We start from the raw sequence: 12539 nt of genomic DNA, 5'->3' as shown, positions 1-12539 counted from the left end.
AATAGTTTAAAATTAAACAAATATGATAGAAGATACACTATTTTTTTATCAAATATTTATTATTCAAAATCATTAATTGCCATATATACTTTAGCCACATTAGGCAATTCCGTAAATTTTATTTAAGGAAATAATAAAGTACATTAATGATGAATTTATTGTTAGTTTAATAAAAAACTTATTATATAATTAGATGGACCAACATATTTCTCTAATGATTCTAAGAATCATCCTAGTGATGACATGTGGCTACAAAAAGAAGTTGTAATGCTTCTCAAATAATATATAGGGGATAGTTTTGTTCTTTAATTCTCTACAAAAAAAGTAATGAAAGAGAATGAGAGATAATTATTATTCCTTGTGAATGGTGATTTATTTTAGGAACGTTAGGGAATACATTTTAATTTTTTTTCCGTCAATTTTAATTAAATTAAACAGGCCGAAGCCCAACGTTTTCAGAGCAAAAGCCCAAATTACAAAGCCTAAAACCCACACCAAAGGGCAACCAAATAACCAAAAGGCCTGAGGCCCAAACCGCAAGAGACCAGCCACCTGCTTGCGGCCCACACGTCAAGGAGGCCGGACACGTGTTCGAAGCTTCACCATCTCATCCCGTCCACCTCAACTTGACCGTCGCCACTTCGAGAGCAGCACCACTGGAACTGACGTTTCATCGGAGTTCGTAATACCGGCGAGCCTCCATAGAAACAACTCAAAGAACTCATCCCGAGTCTCCCAAACACTTTCCCCAAAGAGATGAGACCACAAATCATCTCACTTCATTCACGCTTTGTCTTAAGATCAGATAGCTCCATCAATTAAATCGAGATCTCATCCAGCAAAGTGAAGCCGCGAACCACATGACCCATGAACCAATAACCACAACCAAACCAGGAACGGGAACAAACCCTACCCCATGAAAAAGGAAAACCTAAAGCCGGCGACGCAAGACTATGGAAGCCTTCACCCCCGGAGACAAAAGCAGGCGATGGCGGAGCTGAAGAAGCCCCCACCTCCCGGAGACTAGGGCCGACAGCGACGGATCTGTATAAGCCTCCATCTCCCGGATTTGAAACTTAAACTCACATGCCGACTTCACCACGCCAGAACTCTCCACAAAACGGCGTCGTTACTCCAGCCGCTTATCCACCATCGCTTTCGGTTCACTTTCCGAGTTGACGACGACGGTTGGAAACTGGGCCAGAGCTCAGGCGGTCAGGGATGGCAGCCGCAGGAGAAGTGGAAGAAGAGCATCTTAACGAAGAACGAAGGACTCCGGCGACGACACGCTCGCTCACACGCCAGCCGTACGCCGGACCCAAGGTAGATCTACTTTCTCTCTCTTGAACTCACTCTCCAATTTGCTTTTTTCCGTCAATTTTAATTAATTTTTTTTACATTTTAGTTTAGATAGTATACTTCTTTTGATCAGATCCATTATTAATATTGATATGTTATTTTAATATTCTTGATCTAGACTCTAGTAAATCAAATATGAAAATTGTGAAAGCACTTTATTGTTTGGTCACATTTAAAATTCTATAAATTTGCCTTTTTTAACGTACAACATATTTTCCCAGATATAAGGTATAAAACGTTTTACCTTGTTTATCATAAATTGTGTTCTCTAATATATTTAGTTTTAATTTCAATTTGACTATTTAAATTTCGCGAAATTTTATTGTTTATAATATAGTTTAAATCGTACTAAAAAACATTTTTGACGAAAAAGAAAAGTTTGGACTTATTTTTTGTTCAAAAATAAAAAGTTAAAACTGATTTTTTATGAAACAAAAATATTCCAAAACTATAAAAATGGTAATGATATATTATTTTCAAAAACTGCTAAAAATGGTACTTGTGGTCCAAGCAAACGTTAATTCGGATCTCCGTTAGTGATGTTGTGTCCAGAAGAAGGTAGTTGTCGTCTGTACAACCCAGATGTAGACAGAATACGAAGAGTGATCTTTCAAGGTATCAATTACTGGGAAATTCAGGTAAGTGGTTTCTGGTTGTGGATTCCCGATCTGATCTCTATATCATAGACGTGTTTGGGCATGTTTGTTTCTCCATCTGTATGGACCATTTGAATGAAGATGAGAGTACTTATTCAGATGGATCATCCGAATGACTTTTGGAAATTTAGGCTTAATTTTAAAGTTCATTCAGCTGAACCAATTTGGATTATTTTAATGGAGATGGTTCATTCAAAATGGTATAATGTCTATTACGCTCCTAATGTAATTCACAAATTACAAACCTAAACATAATATCATTTTTGTCACAAACGAAAACTAACAAAACTATAAAAACACTTTTTCCCGTGCTAAAATCTATTTTTCACGCCAAAACCCCAAAACACATGTTCCCGTTAAAATTGCAAAAAAAATGTTTTCCTATCAAAATTGCAAAAACGTGTTTTCCTGCAGAAACCGAAAAACATGTTTTCATACCAAAATCACGAAAGAAAAATGTTTTCACGCCAACACCCCAAAAAACATTTTTCCGCCAAAACACAAAAAACACATTTTCCCGCCAAAGTCGCAAAACGTGTTTTCCCGCAAAAATTGCAAAAACGTGTTTTCCCGCCAAAACTAAAAAAATGTGTTTTCCCGCCAAAACCGAAAAATCTTGTTTTCCCGTAAAAACCATAAAAATGTGTTCCCGCCAAAACCGCAAAAATGCGTATTTCTGTCAAAACCGCAAAAAACGTGTTTTCCCGCCAAAACAGCAAAAACGCGTTTTCTTGCCAAAACCGCAAAAACGTGTTTCCCTCCAAAAACGCAAAAACGTGTTTTTCCGCCAAAAACGTGTTTTCCGCCAAAACCGCAAAATACGTTTTCCCGCCAAAACCGCAAAAATGTGTTTTCCCGTCAAAATCGCAAAAACGTGGTTCCCTCCAAAACCGCAAAAACGTGTTTTTCCGCCAAACCCACAAAAATATGTTTTCTCGCCAAAACTGAAAATTTGTATTTTCCCGCCAAAACCGAAAAATCTCGTTTTCCCGCCAGAAGCGAAAAGTCTTGTTTTCCGCCAAAACAGAAAAAAATGTGTTTTCTCGCTAAAACCGAAAAGTCTTGTTTTTCCGCCCAAACCGCAAAAAGAAAACTCGTTAATTTTGAAATAATTCTAATGTAAATATATTAAACTAAATAATTAAATGTAATATAGTTAAAATTAATATCAAACATATGATTAAATCAACACAAGGGTATTTTGGTAATTTGTTTACTAAACTCATTTGAATGGAAATGAAAATATAGAAACAAACATAAGATTTATTCAGATGATCATCTAGATGATTTATGTGGATAGACAGTGGCGGATCTACAGCTATAAAGGGTGGGGCAGATGCCCCATATAAATTCTATAAAAAATGGATTTTCTTTACTATTTATAACTGATTTTGGAAATTTTGGTTAAGTTTGCCCCCATCAAATCTTAAATATAGGGTTGAATGTTATTCTTTTTTGACATTTGAAAATGTTGCCCCCCCCCCCCCCCCCCCTCAATAAAACTTTCTAGATCTGCCACTGTGTATGGACAAATAAACAATCACAAAAATCTGAATGGATCATTTGAATAGATCATACAAATGAATCATTTGGATGGAGATGACAAATAGTGAAACAAACAGCCCCTTTAGCGATGAGATGATCCTTCTTCCACTTCTAGAGACACTCAAAGGTGGCACTCATGAGATTAAGCGTGTGGGAGGAAACGAATTCAAGGAGAATTTAATTAAACGAGGTATTGTTTTTGCTTGGGGTCATCACACTAGCAAAGACCTGAGAGGTCTTGTGTGGGTAGATGATAAGAATTGAGACTATGTTGTGGTCTGGAGAGTTGCCAATTGCCAGTACTTAGGGTTTTGCAAGAAAGGTGATGTTTACCGTAAGATTACAATATGGATCGAAGTTCGCAGGGAGCTAGATATGAGGGGCTGATGATATGGTGGTCAAAGGTTACAATCTTTACTTACTCACTTCAAGTCAAGATATCCCATACCTCGATTTGTCTGGACAAAGTGTCAAGGATGTGTCCGTGAATCATACGTTTCCTATATGAATGCAAATAGCTGATGAGAAAGCAATGAATGCAGACAAGCCCATCTCAGATAGCTATAACATCATTGTTCCAACATCAGGAGAGCCCTTGTTTCTTTGTACCAGAGCTTATGAGCCAACATCTGGAAGGCCTAGGATCTTCCGCTTGTACAAGAGGGGTGCTAAAGATCGCTCCCCAACACCCTTGACACCTTCCTTGTTGAGATGGATTCTCTAGGTGGTGAGGCTTTGTTTTTTTATTTGGGTATGTGTGTACGATCTTGCAACAAAGACCATCAAACGCTTCCTGTCTCTCCAACTTCAAACTCAACGATGCCATGTGGTTTCATCCCTCATGATATGTTTCCTTATTTTTCATTCTTATGGCATAATGTTTGTGGATTTCTGTTTCTGTTAGTCAAAATTTTTTTTGTTGATTATCAAAACATTTAATTTTAGGGGAAATTAACCAAATATACAAAGCTGAAAAAAGCAACTAACCATATGTTTTTTGGTAAAGAACTGATGTGACAATTTGTCACCTAATCAGACAAATTTAATAAATTCAAAAATTATGTAATGTGTGGAAAAAAATTCATGTTTTCCATATTCAAAATATAAAATATAATAATTGTTTAAAAAGGCTAAAAGCAATTAAAATTAGCAAAACCATTTTTATTACAAAGAAAAGAAAAAAAGAAAAAATTTACGTTAAAGTTGAAATAGCAATTAATATGTAATGGTATGTATTGTAACAATTAGGTTGTTACGTTTGACTAACTATAAATTTATTTGTATGATTGGATCGTGAATTTGTTTTGTCATGTTCTCCACGATTTTAGATATTGTTTTCTTATTTTTCATGTCATCAATAATTTTAATTAATAGTTTTGTTTATTTGACATATTTTAATTATTTTTAACTAAATCATTAGTTTGAATAATAATTATAATTATTATTTGAAGTGATTTTATGCATCTTTTTCACAATCGAGATTTTATACTAAAAGTTAACCTGATTAATGTCACAGCTGAAATTTTACCAGTCAAGGGAGATTTACTTGCCTTTGCTTCAGACACCATATAGACCATACGAACAATCGGGTACCCAGCAGTTAGTGGTTCTTAAGGAAGAATGCAGTAGAGTATCGCTTATCACAGATTTGGACAGCTTCAACAATGAAGTCCATGCCCACATCAGTGAGATGAAATTGGAAGCGAGGATTCACTCAAGGGTCTCATTTCCTGGAAATATGTCTACAATTTGTTAGATACACTGGAAAGTAGAAGAGATCTTGATTTTGAAAGTGCAGAGAGTTTCCAAGGCATCCTCAGTCAACAGCATTTCATGTTAGTTGTACCTCCAAATGGTTCCTACGTGCACATCGCTGATAGTTTCGCATGGCAAGAATGCCTTATCCTACTGATTAAATTTTGGACAAGGTTAGCCGATGAGATGCCGGAAGTAAACTCTTCTGATACCGGTATAAAGAGGAGAGTCACAAAGGCCTGTGTCATAAGAAGAGTGGTAAGAGGAGGTTGTTAGAGTCGACTTTCAACGGAAACAAAGAAGTACACGTATTAACATTTGATTGACCAAAGTAGCAGTTTGTTAGAGTCTGTAATAAAGATAGAGAGAGATCTGGGCCGTGTCATACCTTGTAGATCCGTCACTCTCCCATATTTTGTGCAGAAGTTCTTCAACGTCTCCAGCTTGACCAGATTTCCCAATTCAAACTTTGTCTTATCATGTAATCTCTCCGGCAACCACAAGAATGTCAATTCTCGCATCTCTTTGAATATATTGGGAATGTAGACTGAAATCGCCGATATACATTTAAGTTTAAATAGAGCAGCTGCTTGAGATTCCGCATAGAAGAAGGAAGTTGAGTTACATTTGACAACTTTAAACTAAGATATCTCAAGTGGATGAGCTTCCCGATGCTAGAGGGTACCTTCCCTTCTTCAAACTTGACCCATGAGAGATCTAACACTCTCATCAGCTTATGTCTTGTAAAGAATAAACTTGTTGCCTTCAATTCCCCATCCTTGATAAAAAAGAGAGCTCTAAGGCTTGGTTTCTTCACCTCTGTATCGACATTAAATGTTTCACCATACCAACGTACAAAAGCAAGTCTGCGAGATTCACAAGGAGATTTTGAATTTGCAGTTGATTTGCGAATGATTTGTACAAAATTCTGCGTAAACAAACTTCTCTCATCATGTCATGCAACTGAAGTGTTTCAAATCTGAAAGTTTTAACGTCTCTTTCAGAAATAACCATGTTTCTCTTCACCAATTCTTCTAAGTATCCATCTGCAACCTCTCGAATGCTGGCTCCATCGAAATCCATTCGCATTAGTATTCCTTCTGCAGCCAGTAATAGGACAGTGTCTCCACTTCTATTTTATAATCTTCTGGAAAACTAGCAAGGTAAAGGAAGCACTGCTTCAAATAAGCAGACAGCTCTTCGAAACTCAGATTCAAAACATCATAAACCTTCATATTGACATTTCTGTCATCAGAGCCAGTCCCTCTAATGATGCGGGTTTTAATATTCTCTTGTATCATTTTCCACTGATTCAATGTGTACTTCTTACATACCAACCCGCCCAACACCTTAATAGCCAATGGTAGACCTCCACAATGTTTAAGCATCTCCATACCGATTTCTTTCATATCTTCTTCAATCTTAAATTCTGCACATCAGTTACAAGAATGTTCAGAAAGGATCCTATGTCTTGCATATATTGTAGTCATTTTGTTAATTAATTTACTATAACAGAAAAAAAAATCAATCACACCGTCCTTGAAAACTTACCAGTTGTGTCTTTAATAGGAAATGCTATCCATTGAAAAAGATCCCAACTGTCTTCAAAAGTTAGGCATTCTGGTTTGAAGGTGGCACATTGTTTATCTGCATGTAATGCCACTTCCTCATTGAGAAAAGTAAGTAATACATTTCATCCTGCAACACATATATTTGTAATGTTTCTTCATAAAATCTTGGTTTTTTTAAACACCGTCTAATGTATGTAAAATAAGGAGATTCACCTTTTCTCGGCAAAAACACATCCTTGATTTGGTCCCAGTCTCCTTCTCTCCATATATCATCAATGACGATAAAAGCCTTTTGTGTTTCCAACACTCGAACAATCTTCTCCAGAAGTTCGTCTTCCATCATCTTTGACACATCGCATTCTGGCCCGATCAGCTGTCGCAAGATTGTCCTACGAGACATACACCAATAAGTTTATTCAAGAATCAAAACGATCAACTACTCTCAAGTTTCATGGTAATGCAAAACTTTTTTACATGATCCTATCATGTAGCCATCAATAGGTTCCACAAGCTATATACGCGATTGGTTATCATTAATAAATAATTATATTTATTTATTAAATTATATAACTAATTATAAATTAAAATAATGAAATTAGCCAGCAAGAGATTCCATAAGCTATATACGACTGGTTACCAATATAACTAAATTTATTCATTCCATTATATAACTAATTATAAATTAAAATAATGAAAATTAGAAAGAAAACTTATTTTAGAAAATAAAAAAGGATAATTTATATATATATATATATTGCGTAGTTATCCAAAAATGTTTTTCAGTTATAAAAAATTAAAAATTAAAAAAAAACTGAAAATGCATAATCAAATATTAATCACGTAAAAAATTGAATTGGTATATTCAACATGAGAATATTCAGTGATCTCAAATAGTTATTTGTTATATTTATTAATTATTAATGAATGTACTTTATAAAGAAATTTTTCAAAAATACTTATAATATATGAAAAATGTAACAATAGCATCATTATGTGCGGACAAACAACCTAGTTTCCTTTAATTTAGTAGTGTTAGATTTTTCAAAAAAGAAACATTTTGTTTGTTCCTCTTTCGCAATTACACTTTTAGAAAGAAGTTTAAAATTGACTGAACCGATTGATCCGGTTCTGGACTAACCGGCAGGAGATCAGTTATTGATCGTCCCACACAAAAACATACAAACTGCATCTTTTTAATCAGTTCACCAAGGATGAGCTCTGGTGATTCCTTCTCCAACCGACTACTTGATAAAGATCTTAAATGCATACATCACATGCTAAACATGTGAACAAACTCTATGGGTTTCATAAATAATTTTTATAATTCCGTTGAAACTTTTTTCTAACTGGTGCACACTAAATGTGTTGTTTTATTTTGTTATTCTAGTTTTAATAGTTTCATACTGAATTTTCTAAAAATTATTCCAAATATAAATTGTAGTATAGTTTAGAGAAACAAAAAATATATAAAAGATTTTAAATCTCAATATGCAGATGCCAGATTGTGTTTTATTGTTCTGAATAATGCAAATTGTTATAAACAACAATACTGTTTAAATTTGTACATTTATATTAAGTTTTTCATCTTTCTTTTTTGTTTCTTTTTTTCTATTCATGTTTCCAGTTATATTCTAATAAATTAGTTATCAATGCGATTATCTAAGCTAGTAAATTATTATTTTTTCTCAACACTCTGAACCAGTTTTAGCAAGTTAAATTTTTATGTCTTTACACTTATGAGAAGCCATGAACTCAATGTGAAAAATGTATACCCTCGTGCAACCGTTTTCTTCAATATAGATCATTGGATACATATACACACTCAGCTTTGATATTAATATTTCCATTATAGTTGATACGCGATATATATTCATTAAAACCATTATCTTCAAGTGTAACCAATAAAGAGTGTACAAGTTGTTCCTTAGGTTGTGGTTTGACCTTTCAATGATGGACAATGTCGTGTCAATACATAGGTGTTTACACTACAAGAAAACAGCGGTATTCTGACTGAAATTCCGACGGAAAATGAAATCCTCGGAATATACCGACGGAATTCCGAGGAAAACTCAGTCCGTCGGAATATTCCGAGGAAATTCCGAGGAACAATGTGTTCCTCGGAAAAAACCGAAGAATTCCGAGGAAATATTATAGCCGTTGGAGAGCCGTTGGGGGATTTTACAAAATTCCGAGGAAATTCCGACGAACTGGCCTTTTCCGTCGGAATTCCGTCAGAATTTCCTCGGTATGTCGGCAGGATTTAAACTATAAATACAAGCACTCCTCTTCCTCTTCTTTCACTCCATATCTTCATCCTCCCTCTTACTCTATTTACACACGAATTTGATTCATAAAAAATATGTCTTCTTCAAATTATTTTCGTTCTTGGATCGATCGACCTCATTTGGATCCGAACACGAGATTGCTTACGGAAGAATACCAACGAGGTATAACCGAATTCATGGGGTTAGTTCACCGACAACCGGAAGCAAAAACAGGTATGTTAAGATGTCCTTGCTCTAATTGTAAAAATAGAAAGGTTATTAAAGAGTGGGATGTTTGGACTCATCTATATTTGAGTGGGTTTACACGAAGTTACAAAATTTGGTATCATCATGGGGAAACTGATTATGAACATGGTAGTACTAGCGAACCTCAGCCAGCGGTTAGATTAGAAGAACCAATTAGAACGGATGTAGATTATGGTGTAGGTACTGAGCAGATGGTAAATGATCATTTTAGAGGGGAAGATTTACCCAATGCAGAAGCTAGGAGATTTTATGATATGTTGGATGCTGGAAAGCAACCATTGTACGAAGGTTGCAGAGATGGTCATTCAGCTTTATCATCTGCTACAAGATTGATGGGCATTAAAACAGATTATAATTTGGCTGAAGACTGTGTGGATGCGATTGCTGATTTTGTAAAAGGTATTCTACCCGAGGATAATGTAGCTCCTGGTTCATACTACGAGGTTCAGAAACTCGTAGCTGGTCTTGGTTTATCGTATCAGGTAATAGATGTATGCAGCGACAACTGCATGATTTATTGGAGGGCGGATGAACAGCGGGTTACATGCAAATTTTGTGGAAAGCCTCGTTATAAAGATACGAGTGGAAGAGTTCCAGTGCCATATAAAAGGATGTGGTATTTACCTTTGACGGAAAGGTTGCAGAGGTTGTATCTGTCTGAACGCACAGCGCAACCAATGAGATGGCATGCGGAGCACTCAACAGATGGTGAGATCAGACATCCTTCAGATGCAAAAGCGTGGAAGCATTTCCAATCAAAGTATCCCGACTTTGCGTATGAGAGAAGAAATGTCTACCTTGGATTATGTACTGATGGTTTCAGTCCGTTTGGCAAGAGTGGAAGACAGTATTCTCTATGGCCCGTCATTCTTACACCATACAACCTCCCCCCAAACTTGTGCTTGCGACGAGAGTTTTTGTTTCTCTCGATTCTCGTTCCCGGACCAGAGCATCCTAAGAGATCACTTGATGTGTTTCTTCAGCCACTAATATATGAGTTGCAACAACTATGGGCTCAAGGTGCTGAAACATACGATGTTTCGTGTAAAGAAAACTTTCAAATGCGGGCAGTACTAATGTGGACAATAAGTGATTTTCCAGCATATGGTATGTTGTCTGGATGGACAACGCATGGAAGGCTATCATGTCCATATTGTCAAGATAACACTGATGCTTTCCAACTAAAGCACGGAAGGAAAACGTGTTGGTTTGACTGTCACAGGAGATTCCTACCACCTGATCATCCATATCGTAGGAGTAGGAATTTGTTTACGAAGAACAAGAGGGTGTTTGACAGTCCACCTCCGGAAATTTGTGGGAAAGATTTGAAGATACAACTAAGAGATTTTGGTGCAGAAAGGACGCCAGAAGTCGGTGGACATGAGCGTTTTCCGGTAGATGCTGTTGGAGAACTACATAACTGGCACAAAAAAAGTATTTTCTGGGATCTGCCATACTGGGAGGATCATCTGCTAAGGCATAATTTAGATGTCATGCATATTGAGAAGAACTTTTTTGACAATCTCATGAACACGATCCTTAATGTTCAAGGTAAAACAAAGGATAATTTGAAGTCAAGACTGGATTTAGTCGATATATGTGCTCGTTCAGAACTTCATGTTGATGAGAATGGTAGGGCTCCTTTTCCCATATACCGACTTGATGCAGCGGGAAAAGATGCGTTCTTTGATTGGATTTCAAACGATGTGGAATTTCCAGACGGTTACGCATCAAATTTGCGTAACTGTATCGACAGAAAGGAAGGAAAGTTTACTGGCTTGAAAAGCCACGATTGCCATGTAATGATGCAGCGCCTCCTTCCGTTCGCCTTCAAGGAACTATTACCACGAAATGTTCATGAAGCAATTGCAGGGATAAGTGGTTTCTTCCGCGATTTATGCACGAGATCAGTGACTCTTGAAGGTATTGAAAATTTGAAGACTAACATAGCCGTGATTCAGTGCAACCTTGAGAAGATATTTCCTCCCTCATTTTTTGATGTTATGGAGCATCTTGTTATTCACCTGGCAAGAGAATTGGAACTTGGTGGTCCTGTGCAGTATAGATGGATGTATCTGTATGAGCGGTATATGTTCCATTTGAAGAAGATGGTGAAAAATTTAAGTAGGGTGGAAGGTTCTATAGTCGCACAGATGATCAATGAAGAAACTTCAAACTTCGCCGAGTACTACTTTCCAGCAGAAGTTCAGACCAAAAACAGAAGACCTGCTCGGCATGATGATAGAGGCGAACGGGCAACATATCATGTTACGGTTCCAGACATTTTCACAGACGTTGGACGACTTAGCGGAAAACCAAAGGACCGTCGACTTACTGAGCAGGAGCGCAGTCATTTGCAAACATATTTGCTCACCAACTGCGAAGACGTTCTTCAATATGAGAGGTAAATAAATGAGCTTACAAATTTTATTTTAACAAGTTGAAATTTAAATCTTAATTAATTACATTATTGTCATCATATACAGGATTTTCATGGCAGAAAAGCGGTTCGAGTATAGATACGCCACAGAGGACGAACTAGAAGAAATGAAGCAGAGAGAATTTACTGGATGGATGTTTACTTATGTGAGTGCTTTAAACAAATTAAAATATATTTTATCACATATTATACTAATTCACATTTATTGATATAATATATATATATGTGCTATTAATAGGTGTCTGCTGGTTTGGCCAGAGGTGAAACATTTGACGATTGGATACGTGAGATGGTCGTTGGACCAAACTTTGTTGTGAAGTCATATCCGAGATTTTGTACTCGAGGATATGCATTCACAACTCAGAAGAGGAGACGTTCGAGTACGACTTATGATGCTGGCGTTTGTTCTGCATCAGGAGATGATGTATACTACGGACACATACATGAGATTTTGGAAATCAAGTATTTGGGCATGGTTGGATTGCGCTGTACTGTTTTCTATTGTGATTGGCACGACAACACCCCAGATCGAGGTGTGAGAACAGATGCATTTGGTGTTACATCAGTAAATTCGAGGCGAAAGCTGCAATATTATGATCCTTTCATTCTTGCTTCCCAGGCCGATCAGGTAATTAAATGCTAATTATTCAGAATGATTCATCATCATGTGTATTAATTTACA

The 12539-nt window shown here is 36.4% G+C and overlaps 2 pseudogenes; one reads left to right on the top strand and one right to left on the bottom strand.

Moving 5' to 3' along the window:
* Positions 1–3614: 3614 nt before the first annotated feature.
* LOC125582503 lies at positions 3615–4513 on the top strand (annotated as a pseudogene).
* A 976-nt stretch (positions 4514–5489) lies between these two features.
* Positions 5490–7229, bottom strand: LOC125582502 (annotated as a pseudogene).
* Positions 7230–12539: the final 5310 nt, after the last annotated feature.

The sequence above is a fragment of the Brassica napus genome, chromosome C2 (assembly GCF_020379485.1).
Source record: "Brassica napus cultivar Da-Ae chromosome C2, Da-Ae, whole genome shotgun sequence".
Taxonomy (NCBI): domain Eukaryota; kingdom Viridiplantae; phylum Streptophyta; class Magnoliopsida; order Brassicales; family Brassicaceae; genus Brassica; species Brassica napus.
This window is presented reverse-complemented; position numbering and strand designations above follow the sequence as displayed.